Source organism: Euprymna scolopes, chromosome 46, assembly GCF_053919585.1.
Source record: "Euprymna scolopes isolate OS-2025 chromosome 46, ASM5391958v1, whole genome shotgun sequence".
Classification (NCBI taxonomy): Eukaryota; Metazoa; Mollusca; class Cephalopoda; order Sepiida; family Sepiolidae; genus Euprymna; species Euprymna scolopes.
This window is the reverse complement of record NC_136527.1, coordinates 72,248,532-72,263,423: the sequence shown is the minus strand read 5'-3', so window position 1 is coordinate 72,263,423 and position 14,892 is coordinate 72,248,532. Positions and strand designations below refer to the sequence as shown.

At 32.7% G+C, this 14,892-nt stretch overlaps 1 protein-coding gene across 2 annotated transcripts in view; it reads right to left on the bottom strand.

Moving 5' to 3' along the window:
- Positions 1-14,892, bottom strand: part of LOC145271326 (uncharacterized) — a 39,721-nt gene that overhangs the window by 16,486 nt on the left and 8,343 nt on the right. The window contains exon 3 of one of the 2 annotated variants that reach the window (XR_013865821.1): positions 2,241-4,289. The exons of the other annotated variant lie outside the window; for it this stretch is intronic. The gene's annotated coding sequence lies outside the window, so the exon portion shown is untranslated. Of the gene's footprint in view, positions 1-2,240; positions 4,290-14,892 lie in introns of those variants that run through there. 2 annotated transcript variants of the gene reach the window in all.

The following is a 14,892-nucleotide window of genomic DNA, read 5'->3' as shown; positions in this document are numbered from 1 at the left end:
TAAACTATGCTGATGAGAGGTAATGACCTTGAAACACGCGAGTACGTAGAAAAAAATATGTGTACGTGTAAAAATAATAAATAAATAAAAATATTATATGCATTCAAATTAAAAAGGGCGACTTTCTAAGTAAATAAAAAAATGAGCTCCGAGGCAGAGCCAATATTAACCGTATGTATCGCTTGAAAAATAACAACAATAACAAAATATATTTATATATTTTGGCAAGTCATTATTTAAGCACATCTGATTGAACACAACAGAGTTATTCTTTTTTCCGATTTTTCTGGATATCTTTTCAATTCGCCGAGCAGTCTTTTTTATTTTAGTTAGCATGTTGTACAAAATGGTGTTCAAAAGAAAAAGAAAAATGACAACAACAGCTCCTAATGATAATCGGATGCACTGATAGAAAACGCTTGAGTAGAATATGGCTGACAACAACTTTTGGGTGCCATTTTTTACAACATGCCAACTGAAATAAAATACACCGCTCGGCAAATCGAAGATATACATATATATATATATATATATATATATATATATATATATATATTTATTTTTCATTTTTAACACAAGGGTCACCACTTATCAAGGCCCGGAAGCCACTCAGGGATAAGAGTTATTGCAAGTACGTACATTACGTTAGTGTGGAGATTTGGTGTAAGTGTTTACTTAGGGGGCGGTTCATTAGGAATTTGTTAACGTTGGACTTGAATATATACATATACCAAGAGTTTGTGCGTGGCTATGTATTCTTACAAACAATAAACTATTCTTTGTAGACACCAAATCTGGATGCTCATTAAAAATCGATGTCAGAGGAAAGGCGAGATGTGGCAGCGGGAGAGTTTTAAGCTGGTGTCAAGACAGGGAGAAAGAAAAAAACAGTAATAAACAACTTATGCTAAAAAAAAAATGCCGACCCAGATTTTTATTTATTTCTTTCCAGTCATAAATTGCTACAATAAAGTGTAACGCCATGTAGCATTACATATGTACAAGTGTTAAAGTTGTCGTCTGGCCGTAGTTATGATGGGTTGTTTCTTTGTTGAACCCAGTTCTATTGATATCTGGTATAATATTGATTTCTTTAAGGAACCACGTCATTTTTTAAATCATTTCTTTAGTTCCTGCCATTTTGTTATTTTTTCCTGCTCAGCTCTATTTAGGCCATAGTAATTTGAGACAGTGACATTAATAATGAGTGCAGTTCTTTTGGGCTTGTTCCATATTACAATATTTGGCGTGATGGCCTTGTCTTTTATGTATCTGCCTGCCTGTATGTCTTTGTAATAGAACACGGTCACTTTTCCGTTTGATGTTATCGGTGGTGGTTCATGTTCCCAGATGTTCGTCGATCTGTCAAGTTGCATCTCTCCACAAATCTTCCAATGGAGGTACGTACATACTTTGTTGTGACGGGCAGTGTAATGACCATCTGCCGATAAGATTGGACATGCAGACATTAGATGGCTTGGGCTCTCAATTGCTGAGTGGCAAAACCGGCATTGGCCATTTGCTTGTAGGCCAGCCACTTTTTGGAATCCATTTGTGAGTAAGCCCTGATCTTTACTGGCTACAATGAGTCTTTCCTCATCAAATGGAAATCTCTCGCTCTTGAGCCACTGAAGTGAAGCATCCCTGTCTATATACTCCGATTTAAGCTCTTTTATGCTGTTTCCATCCTTGTTTCTTTGTGTCTATCTCGATTTCGGCGTATTTCTTTCTCTTTTTTTCTTGCAATCTGTGCTGCTGGTTCATTAAGCACATAAGCTACAGGAGTACTATGTGGGGAGTTGGGCAGCAAGATGTCGGTTCACGTTACACAAGTTGCATCCCTCCACTCATCTTCCAATGGGGGTATTTGCATCTGCCAATAAAACATTAGGTGGCTTGGGATCTCAATCTCTGATTGGCTAAACCTGTACTGGCCATTTGCTTTTAAGCCATTTGTGAGTAAACCCCGATCTTGACTTAACAAGTTTTTCCTCATCAAATGAAAGTTTCCCATTGGAGTGAAGCACCCTGTCTATATACTCCTGTTTAAGCTTCTCCAGGAACCTTCCTGCTCTTTTATGTTGTTCCCATTCTTGTATATCTTTCTTGCAATTTGCTGGTTCATCATATACCCCAGCAGTATCTTCCAGTACGACACCTCAGTTTTCAGCAAGTTTTGTGATTGTGGTTTGTTGTTTCATGGTGATCCTTTACCATTTCTGTTTTCACATCTCTTGAGCTTTTTTCCCTTTTTTGTTTTATTTTACTTCAATCGAAGTCCTCAGAAATCAACGGGCCCCCTACCTGGGGCTAACACTTGAACTCTCTATGAGATACATAGATATTTAAAGGTTCCATTAAAGTTCTGAGTTAGTAAAGAAATTGAGAACATAATTTTCCTCTCCCCAATTAACCATTTTTATATATTGTAGTATATCTTTTTTGGTTTCTTGTTTTTACTGGATTCCAGGACAAGAATTTATCTAGTCTGGTGGAGTATCCAGCTTTGTGCTCTCACTTGAGGTAACATCACTTTGAGAAGGTGCACAATTACTTGTAAAACCAATGCAGGTTAGTCATAGAAAGGAGATCTTATTTGGACTGCAAATACGAAATGTGATTTTGGATATCTGGTCAGGGTTTACTTCTATGGAAAAAGTATCCTCATGCCAGGTTGTTCTGACAAACCCCTGAACAGAGAGACCTTAGACACTCGAGGATAGTGTCTAGTAGGCATTCATGTTCTCTCCCACTCTAGTATGAGTTCGAATGTGTTATTAAATGTGTAATTAAATAAAATAAAAAAATAAGCTTTCTTATGTGGTTTTCCTTCTAAATATGAATCGATAAATTTGACAAATTGTTCAGATATGAATTGTCAGTATGTACGTTTACTTTGCTTTTTTGTTTGCTCCGTCCCAAATCACTATATCTGGTTTACAGCTGCGTTTTCAAAATATGTACTAGTCGGGATTATGTAGTCATAGTGAATGGCGTAGTTGTCATTCCCAACTGTTCGTTCGGGTATATGTCCCCAGGATTTTTTACTACACTGAATGTTGAGTTTCTTACATATCTTCCAGTGAAGGTATTTGCAAACTCCGTTATGGCGATCTGTATAATAACCATCTCCAAGTAGGACTTTGCAACTAGAAATCAGGTGGCCAACACTCTCAACCTCAGTGCTACAGAACCTGCATTTATTATTGTTGCTTAGACCACTCATCTTTTTGAAGGCGTTCATCATCTCTTTTTTTTTTTCATTTTTCTTAAACTTTTTCTTCTAGGGGATGGGACATCCAACCAGATGTCTGACATTTACCCCTATTTTAGTGAGTCCAACCAAGAGATCTTATCAGGATTCTAGCCATCCCTTTCAGTGCAATCGTTTGTATTTCACTTGCACTTGGTTCACCGGGTATGCTTGCTATGTACTTGTGTGGGTTCTCATGTGACGTTTCAAGCTAGAATTTCGCGAAGCTGCAAAGCTACAGATGCTACAAACGTATCGCCTCTCGCCACTGTGTGATCGTTTATGCCTCTTCAAATCAGACGATGTTGTAAATGCAGAGTGACAAACGTCACAAGAATATGGTTTCTCTCCTGTGTGTGTTCGAATATGAATCGACAAATTTGATGATTTTATGAATGAAGCACCGCAAACTTGACAAGAATAAGCTTTCTCTCCAGTGTGTCGTTTTTTATGGTTTGACAACGTTTCTGCCTTGGAACACGAAAACCCGCAAACGTTGCAAGAATATGGTTTTTCTTTCGTATGCGTCCGGACATGTTGTATCAAGCCTGAATTTTGTGCGCACCTGTAGTCACAATAATCACAAGAAAACGGCTTGTAACCGCTGTGTATGCGCGTGTGAGCATTTAACGTGGAGCCTAACGCAAACGACATGTTGCAAATATCACAAGTGTATGGCTTTTCACCTGTGTGAGTTCGAAGGTGACCTTGAAGACTTTGTTTTGTCGAACAAGAAAATCCGCAAACGTCGCAGGAAAATATTTTCTCGTTGACGTGGATTTTTTTGTGGACTTTTAGGCTGATTTCGTCCGAACACGTAAACTCGCAAACGTTGCAAGAAAATTGTTTATCGGCTTCGTGTTTTTGCAGATGTATTTTCAAATATAAAGGTTTCGAAAATTCTAAGCCACAAATTTGACAAGTATTTTGTTTTCTTGGAATTTTTGATGCCACAGTTTTGGTAATTTTGTTCCCAGTGGTATCCGATTCCATTTTTATGTTTATCTCTGGTGCATTCATTAGTAGTTCAGCAAATCTGTGAATGAGAAAGAAAGAAATATTTTTGTATATGTTTATATAGTTTTATACATAATATATTTAAAAAGCATATATATATATATATATATATATATATATATATATATATATATATGTAAAAAACATTGAATAAACATGAAACTGTTTTTTTACATAGGCATCACCACTTATCAAGGCCACGAGTCCACTCGAGGAGAAGGGTTAAAGAGTGTACAGTAGAAATTTAAAAAAATATAGTAACTGTTAGTAATGGAAATTTGGTAAAATTTGTTAACTTATATAGAACGGCTCATCAAAAACTTGTTTACGTTGAAATTTTAACATGCAAAATATTTTTTCTAAAAATGGAGGAAAATATGATTAAATTTCTTCCTCGTTATTATAATATAGAAACACCAACATTTTTGTTTTTTTGGAAAGGTTAGTTTGCATAATTATAAAACCTCCCCATAACAACCTCTCCAGAAGCAAGGGTTTTCCAATGGCTCTCACGAAAGAAAAAAATAATTCGTTATCGTCATGAACTTACACCATTTTATGTTACTTGCATTTATTTATTTATTTATTTGTCTATGAATTTATTTTCTAGTCTCTACGCAAAGCGTAAACAGTAGATAATGTTATTGTTTCCCGTGGGTGATACATAATAGAATTCTTTAGAAAAAAGTATTGAAAAGATTACGAATAATTCACTAATGTTAAATTAATATAACATATACCATTCAAATTCGATGTTTGAATTAGTCTGTGTGAATAATGTTTGAATTAGTCTCTGTCATAATCCTTATATATATATATATATATATATATATATATATATATATATATATATATATATATATATTAGACTAGACTACCCGTAACCCGATGGGTCAATATGTTATATTAGCTATAGAATTAATGTATGAGCGTAACACTTGCGATGTAAAGAAAATAGTTTTTTGTGACATAACAGAAACATTTCTATAAAAGTATATTATATATGAAAAAAAGTGGGTGGTTGTGAATCAACAAAAACTTTTAATGAATTTAAAACTACAACTTTGAAAAAAAAGTACATTTAAAATTCTTTCGCCATATCTCTTAAAAGAACAGTTAAGGAGATGTAGAGAATTGAAGATTTGTTCTAGATATACTAGTAATCTACACATGGATAATGTCTGTCCTTTCAAGGAAAAGGAATCTGAGTTGTGCTGGTCATATAATAGGCCTGGGCATCTTAGTGTTATGTGTCCTGGATCGATTAAACTGCCCTGGAAAAGTCACTTCTGATTTATTTTAAGAAAAATGTTGTTTTTTGTTTTTCGACTACTTTATTTAATGTAAGAAAGTTTTAATATTACAAAAATGCCCTGTAAAAGTCACTTGTAAGGAAAAAAATGATTTGTTTTTTAACTAGTTTATTGAATGTAAGAAAGTTTTAGCATTACAAAAAACATTAATACCAAAAGAAGAAAATGCAACGTTAATTGCAGAGGAATTCTCATTTTTATTAAACAAAACCAACTACTTTATTTCATGGGACGAAGTAAAGAATAGATACCCCGTAGCAGACGACGCCGCCTGGCGGTGCCAGGCGCACAATTCAACTACCACCGGTGACTCGACCTTGACATTGGCACAAGCACACGGCGTCGGTTGTTTGTAAACACGTCAAATAGCAAACATGCTCGAATATTCGCCAGCAATTTATTTTTAAATATATTTACAAACTTTTGAAGATAAACCTTAGAATAATAATTATGTTTTGCGGATTTTTGTGCTAAAGATTGATTTTTATGTAAAGTGTTTTATAATTCTTTTTTTTTTCTGTGTGTTTTTTTAATACAATTCAGTATTTATTTAATTATTCTTTCTTTAAAACATTAACTTTACCGACAATTAATATATTTTTTAAAATAATATTTTTAAATATTGAAGTTTGATTTAATCTCATGATACCATCAGTGATGGTAACCATCACGTGATCAATTTATTAAATGACAAAAAAAATCCAAAAGTCGAAGAAGCCAAAATTTTACGAGGTATTAAAAGAAATTAATATTTGGACCATTTTGTTTTAAATACTGTAACAAATGGATAAAGTAAATGTAAATAAATATTGAATTGTATTAAAAACGCGCAAAAAAGAAATGGCCAAAATCGTATAGAATGAACCTTTTTTTATAAGTTTTATTCAAACAGTTTTTATTTGAACTTAATGGACTGTTGTTTTTTATTTATTTATTTATTTATTATGTATTAACTGTTTTATTCTTTTTTATCACACAAAAATAGAACTTTTATAATGAAATATATATTATGGACTGTTTTTCAAACATCGAAATTTTAAAATTAAAGTTTTATTTAAAACAAAAAAAAAGACGAGGTGTTTTTTCTTTTCGATTTTTGTCACCATTTATTACTTTGAAATTTTATTCAACAATTAAATGATAAAAAAAAACTTTTCGTTAAATATATTTTTAAAAAATTATTATAAAATATCTATAAAGTCTATTTTTATGTCTGTAAAAGTTTGTTGAAAGTTCAAATAAAGTTTATAATTTAATTGAAAAAAAAAACACCTCGTCTTTTTTTTTTTAAATAAAACTAACTTTAATTTTAAAATTTCGAAACAGTCCATAATATATATGTCATTATAAAAGTTCTATTTTTGTTTGATAAAAAGAATAAAATAGTTATTAAAAAGTTCTGTAAATATATTAAACACACACTCAGAAAGACACCCATTTATTGAAATATCTTTTATTTTTAAAAAAATCTTGCTCGCGAATATTCGTAAAAATGTAATATTTAAAAATATTATTTTGAAAATATATTAATTGTCGCTGAAGTTAATGTTTTAAAGAATAAATATTGAATTGTCTTAAAAACGCATACAGAACCCCCCCCCAAAAAAAAAACACGGTACATAAAAATCAATCTTGGTCACAAAAATCCAAAACAGAAAGAGACACCCGTTTATTTAAATATCTTTTATTTAAATACGTTCGTTTTGTTACTTATTTTAAAAAAATGTTTTGTAAATATATACTTTTTCTTTTAAATCTTCAAAGGTTTTGTAAATATATTTTTTAAAAAATGCTGGTGAATATTCGAGCATGTTTGCTATTTGACGTGTTTAAAAACAACCGACGCCATGTGCTTGTGCCAATGTCAAGGTCGAATCACCGGTGTTAGTTGAATTGTGCACCTGGCACCGCCAGGCGGCGTCGTCTGCTACGGGGTATCTATTCTTTACTTCGTCCATTTCATGTAACAAAGTTTTATAGCATTAATAAAAAAAATGTAAAATGCGAAGACGTTTTTTATTTTATATAAACAATATTGCTCTCTGATACAATTCACTATTCTATTAGTTGTCAAATACTCGTAATTTTTTATATCTTACTTCATGTTGCTTTCTTATTTAATGTTATAAATCATATTCTCTATCGATCATTACATTTGGGTTAATATATATTAACGATTTCCAAATAATCACAATAAGGATAAGTCTGCTATCAGCTAGAATCAAAATATGCACCTGATAAGGGGTGATTTTCATATCATCTAGTGTGGCATCTGCCCACAAAGGAAAATCAAGGAGGGAGTCGTTTGCTGGGTTCAATGTAAAGTTTGAGACAAACCGACTGGCAAGCATGTTAGCCTTCTTGCTTACCATGCAAACAATCTCTTGATAGTTAGATAATAGGTGGATAGTTGATTGCCCATTATTTTCCACACTGTTGTAGATTTTCCAGATTCTGTGCGTTTTCTTGTGATTTCGCTATATTCTCTCTTAGATGTAGCTATTTCTTTCTTACAATTACTTCTAGCTTCTATAAATTTTGTCTGTTTGTACTGGACTTCTATCGATTAAATCCGTGGTATGCATGCTGCTTTGGAGCAATGGATGCTTCACAAATAGAGTGGGGTTTGCTATAGAATCTATATTATCTGTAAATCCAAATATATATATATTAACGATTTCCAAATAATCACAATAAGGATAAGTCTGCTATCAGCTAGAATCAAAACCAAAATATATCGTGTTACAATTTTATCATCTCTTCTAATGCAAGCTGGTTGACCAGCGGTTCGTCTCTATTACCGGTGGTTAACATTTCGGTAAATCTGTACGGCAAAGAAGTTACATATAACTGCCTGTTAGATACAGGCAGTGAAAAATCTTATTTGTGTAAGGAATTGTTGCATGAGTCTTTTGATAAGAGACTCCCCTTGAAAAAATCGTAAATTTAATGTTAAAACATTCCTAGGTAATGAGACAAAAATCTTTAAGGAAATAAATCTCAACGTCAATTTTCCAGATAAGTGAAGATCAGTGCCTTTTTTGATAGGCGAGCATCTGGATCTGTCCTTTCAGACTGAAGGACTCGGTAAAATGGCCGCCGACTTGGAAAATCACAATGTAAAGTTGGCCACAGGTTTTTCTGGTATCAAAGATAATGTTTTGTCAGTGCAGCATCTGGTGAGTAATGATATCATAAAATTATTATTTGGATATTTAATCTTGAGTATCATCTTCACGTTTTGAGTGACGTAACTTCAACCTCCTTGTATATCTTGTCAAAGTCAGAAATCTTTCTGTTGAAGTCGGAAGTTGAAAGTAGAAAATACAACTACGAGTTACTCAGGATCTTTATCCAGTCATTGTTGATGGAACGAGAGCATGCTACCTCAACATGAATTAAATTCCATTTGAAATTCTCTGCAGATTTCCAAATTCGGCAGAAACATTCCTCAAGTTAAAAAAGATATACCTGAAGAAGGTCAAAGGTTACATCAACCGAAACGTCGTGAAAATGATACTCAAGATGAGAACGGTGAATAACTAATCCTAATCTCAAAAATTAAGAAACATTTTCAAAAGCCAAAGGATATCCCCTGGGAGGTAACTGCATTCGTAATTGTGAGGCAAAGGTTGCAGAATCTCCAACCACTTCTCCTGAATTGGCACCGTTTAAGTCCAATGACAAGAAGTCTAGGATGACTGGAAACAATGCCAAGATAAGCGAAAACACATCAAGTTATACACACTCATAGTCATTGCTACCCTAATCTCCAACCGCCCCCTTATGATCATACTCCATATATCTTAACAGTAGAACCTTATAAATATATTGCAGCATATTACCTTTCAGTTTTACAACCTTACATAAACCCCCCACCACCAAATTAATAAAAAATTACCCGCTCCATAGAAAATAGACACCCCATAAACCGTTAAAATAAATCACCACACAGCAGAAATACATCCCCTATTCAACCATAACACATATACCCCTTAATCTCAATACTATGTTAAAGACAATTTATATTCTTATATATCATACTATATATAATAAGCTTCTCCTTATTTATTTAGAATTCAATAAAGCTTCCCCCAACATTCTATAATTCCTCTTAATCTTTTTCATCCCTAATGAACCTTACGCTAGACGCCGCATCTCCCCCATGCTACATAGCACCTTCTCTACTCTTCTGATGAGAAGCAATAGGCTTCGAAATGCCCTGGCATAAAGAGTCCCTTCTATCCCCAAATTTTGCCTGTATTCCATTATTCAATAGATGATCCATTATATATCTACCAATATATAGTTTTTTCTTCATTTCATACTCTTGTTGTCCTATTATACAGGGTGTTCACAAAGTCTAGCTACATTATATAGCCAGACTTTGTGGAAGCATCCTTTAGATTATGTAGCCAGACATTGTGGGCACCCTATATATATATATATATATATATATATATATATATATATATATATATATATTCAAACAAATATTATTAAATGCAACGGAGACACTTTGCTTTATGATTCTTTTAAATTTTTCGATTTTCCGTATAATCCTTTTTGTCTCAAAATCAAAAAATATTAAAAAAAAGTTCCATAGTTGTTGCTGTCACGAGCGCTTTCGATTTGTCCACGAATCATCATCTCCTTATTTATTTAGAATTCACTAAAGCTTCCTCCAACACTATAATTCCTCTTAATCTTTTTCACCCATTTAGTACTGGACAAGTTCAACATTGCTTAACCTCAGTGATTATAAAATACATAAAAATGTTGGGTGTCAATAATGCAACTAATGCGATACTACCTTGTGTTCAAGTTAAACGCAGAGAAGTCGAAAAGTTAAAACTGACAGGCTTCAAATTCATTGACTTTGGCTTACAGGTGTATTGCACCTGCATTCTAGCAGGGGTTAGGGTTAGGGTTAGAACAGTGCATGTTAAGAGGATTTTACCACTCCACACATACACCTTAAAATAAATAGAGGATGCACATGCGTTTCTAGTCAGTTAGTCAGATAGTGAGAAGACAGTCAAGAGTAGGATCAGTCAGTCAGAGAACGCGATTCAGCGATGCAGGAACGAGGAAAATCTGGAATAAAGGCTTTCTCCAACTAATAATATCCCAGTCGTGGTTTGGGAGCATGCACGAATCATCACTAGGGCTGTGACAACAGCATATTCTTTTCATTGATTTGACCCTTGAGTATATATCTTATACTATCTTATATTAGTAATTGTCTGTATTTTTGAGATGAGGTGTTTTCATTGATTGAGATTGTCGGACTGACTTACTCATCTTGGTTATTATAGTCACAACGTTTCGGACGTTTTGCCCTCTGGCCTTCATTGGGTTCGAGACTCCTAACAAACGGTTCCCCAGTTCGACACAAAACACCTGATGAAGGCCGGAGGGCAAAACGGCCGAAACGTTGTGACAGTAACAACCAAGATGAGGAAGTCAGTCTAACAATCTCAATCAATATCTTATATGTTTTTATATAGACTGATGTGGTTCTCGGTTGATTGACTGTGTCTTACTGTGTCGGATATATACCCGAGAGTCAAAAGAACGAAAAGAATATGCTGTTGTCACATCACGACCAAAGAGAGGAGAAAAAGATTTCCTTACAGGCTATATGTATGTGATACACACACACACACGACTGTATATGCACACACGTGTGTACACACAAAGACAGACGATCACAGACATGTCACAGTTATATAGACACCACAAAAGAATATATACCCCCGCTCAACAGGTACATAACAAAAATTCTTCTATCTCATAAACATTTTACTGGACAAAAAAAGAAAGCAGTTTCTAAATATTTTTTATAACAGTTTGATGTAAAACAAAAGTAGGTACGGGCAAAATGAATGCTGATGTTCAAAATGTATCTGTCGACGGTTTTTTAAACTAAAATACACATATTCGCCTCATGTCACTGACATGCAGAAGTGCCCAAAAAATATTACAAAAAAAAAAATAAGTTACTTTTCTACTTAGCTGGATAAGTTTTTCATGGTTTTACTCACTTTAAAATGTTTACTTGCTCCAAAAAACAAATAGTGTTGAGCGTTACGTGAGAACAGGAAAAATGGCCGCTACGTGAAACCTAAATATTTGTAATCTCGATAATTACTTAAAAAAAAATGTCACGTATCTCGATTCCTTTGTGTTCTTAGACCAAAGGAAATGGTTGATTGTTGAATTGCGCCCCCGTTGTATCAAAGTACCTGCAGAATGTCTTCTTGGTTCCTTCTCTTCTCTTTTCTCTCTCCCAACAATCGAACACAGCATATAATAACAAAACTCTAAAGCACGTCTGACAGCACTGACTTCTGCCAACAGTCTCGCCCCCCTCTTAACAACACAGGCTTTTTATATCGCAAAATCGTTCACCTCTATTTGCATATTCTTCAAACTCACGTGATCACTACTCTATAAATAAGAGTCTTGACCGTTTTCTTTTCTTTCTTTTTATTTATTTTCGGTGACCAACCCGCACGTGGTCTATCCAGATAAGTCACGCATTTCTCCACAAGAAACTCACCCAATATATATTCCAGTACAATTTATTGGACGAGTTTCTCACATTATTTTATTTCAAATATTTAGGCGTCAAATTGTGGCCATTTTTTTTTCTTGTTCTTACCTAACGCTTGGCACTATTTGTTTTTCAAGTCAAATAAACGTTTAAATGTAAATAAAAACACTAAAAACTTGTCAGCTAGGTAAAAGAGTAACTTATCTTGCATTTAATAACATTTGTTTGTTATTATGATTGTTTTTCGACCAGTTTTTCGTACCAATGTCCATTGTAAAAGAAGCACACGTCATTTCTGTTTAATTATAAGAAAAAATAATTTGTCTTTCAACTATTTTATTTAATGTAATAAAATTTTAAAATTACAAAAAATGAAGGAAAACGCGACATTAATTGCAGAGGAATTGTTATTTTTCCGACTATGCTTTTATGAAAAAAAAAAAAACAAACAAAAAAAACAAACTTAACTTCAAGGATATATATATATATATATATATATATATATATATATATATATATATATATATAGCATTCATCAAGTCCCGTCTATGTTTGTTAACAATATCATGTCAATTGATATTTTAGGCTTGACGATGAATACCCTGGAAAATTCACTTCTGCTTAATAGGTACGTGCAAAATAAATGCTGATGCTCAAAATGTATAAACATTTTGACCCCTCCCTTTACTTAAAAAATCACCAAAAATCAGAGAATTAACCAATTTTAATGAAATTTGCAGTATTTTTCAAATAATGATCGCGGAATATAATGAACTAATTATTTTTATTTAAATCTTAGTGGAAATGTATTATTTTGTTTAAACAAAAAATACCTTTACTAAAGTTATAATTTTCTATAGTAAAAAAAATTACAGGAATTTATTTTTGCTTTTTTTATGAAAATAAAGCATCGTAAAATATAACAATTTAAAAAAAAAATTATTTTTTACAGGAACATTATGATAAATGCCCCTAAAATCTATATTAATGAATTCTATACAACTCGAGGAAAAATTAATTTCTCGAACTACTGATATTATCATTGAGTTAAGCATTTTTTATTTAAAATTTTCGCACAAAAAAATTATAATAGCAAAAATTATTTCTCCTTTTTTTTTTTTAATTGCAGGTTTTGCATGATTTTTATATGTAATATTTAAATATTTTCCTTGCTCGCAAGAATGTGAAACTTTCGGCGTAACATAATTTTTATATAATTCTAGCATTTCGGCCTGGCATTGCACGGGTGTTTGGAGGTGTATGCTGAGCAAAAAAAAAAAACGCTCAACTTTTTTAGCTTTGACCCCTATTATGACCCCTAAACATTTATTGTTTTGGGCTAAAATCAAGTTATTAAGTTGGATCCATGTCAAGGAACCTATATCTAAAATTTCAACTGTTTAGACCCAAAATTGTCGGAGGAGTTTGGTAGAGTTCTCAAAGGTCAAATCGTTGAACTTTGACCCCTTAACAGCCAAATTTCTGGCCGAAACCCGATCACATCGATTTTCCCAAATCTCAATACCCTGAATATCAAATTTCGAGTCTGTAGACTAAAAATTGACAGAGTTATTGCGTAGGGAAATGTACACAGACAGACACGTTCACTTTTATAGATATATAGATTGGCCAATAATTAAAAACAATTAATTTAAAAACTGGAATATAGAAAAATAATTAAATTTAAAAATGGTAAAATTTATACAAACGTTTACAATAGAAATGTGTGGATGCACGTCTGGGGAGGGGAGGGGGAAGACCCCCAGCACCCCTCCTTTCTTTTAATTACATTACGTCATTCTCAGACAGCTTTTTGACTGTCTCAGGTTTTGGGCCTCCGTATATTCCGTATTTCCAAAAGTATGGTCTGTTGCGATTTTGCGAACGGCAAAAACACTCGGTTTTGGGGCTAATTTAGCTATTTTTTGTGCAAACAAGGTGTTTTATTTATTTCAATATCTTAGGATTTTACTTCATTAATTATCTTCGAAATAGACCAAGAAAACTAATATTTATCTCTAAAAGGATTCTTACAATGAATTTATTTAACTTCAAAATTTAGCTGAATTGGTTAGCTCGCCATGAAAACGTTTTTCATAAGTTTTTTTTTTTTTTTCACGTGTACAAATATTTTTTTCCTTTTGGAAATTAACTTTAGTCTTTAATCTTTCAAATACAATTAGAAAGTAGTCGGAAACCTGCAAAAAAAAATTATGATAAATCGGCTTTCAAAACTCCTTCAGTTATTTTTGCCCAAAAGAATTATCAACACCTCTAATGTTTGACATATATATATATTTATATATATATATATATATATATATATATATATATATATATTTATATATATTATTTATATATATATATATATATATATATATACATATATATGAACAAATGATTAATAAAACATGTTAAAAGACATCTTGAAAAAGAGTTAAAAACATATTTAATTTTAAAAAAGGAAGCACAAGATAAGTGGATAGTCCTTAATCCGCGGAGTTTTGAAGAAATACTCTCCTTCTCATCAGAGGGCAGGAATTAGCAAAATGCAGGATCGGATTTTGCATATAAAAGTATTTAATGAAACTACAAGTAAGTCACATATCTTACTTGGTTAAAAAAAGGGTGAGGTAAGGGGAATAGGAGGTAAAAGAAAAATGATAAAAAGATTTCACATGAATGAACAGTCCGGTGAAGGGTAAAAAATCGAAGAATGGTAAAATCCAAAACGGTCGAATTTAAAATTT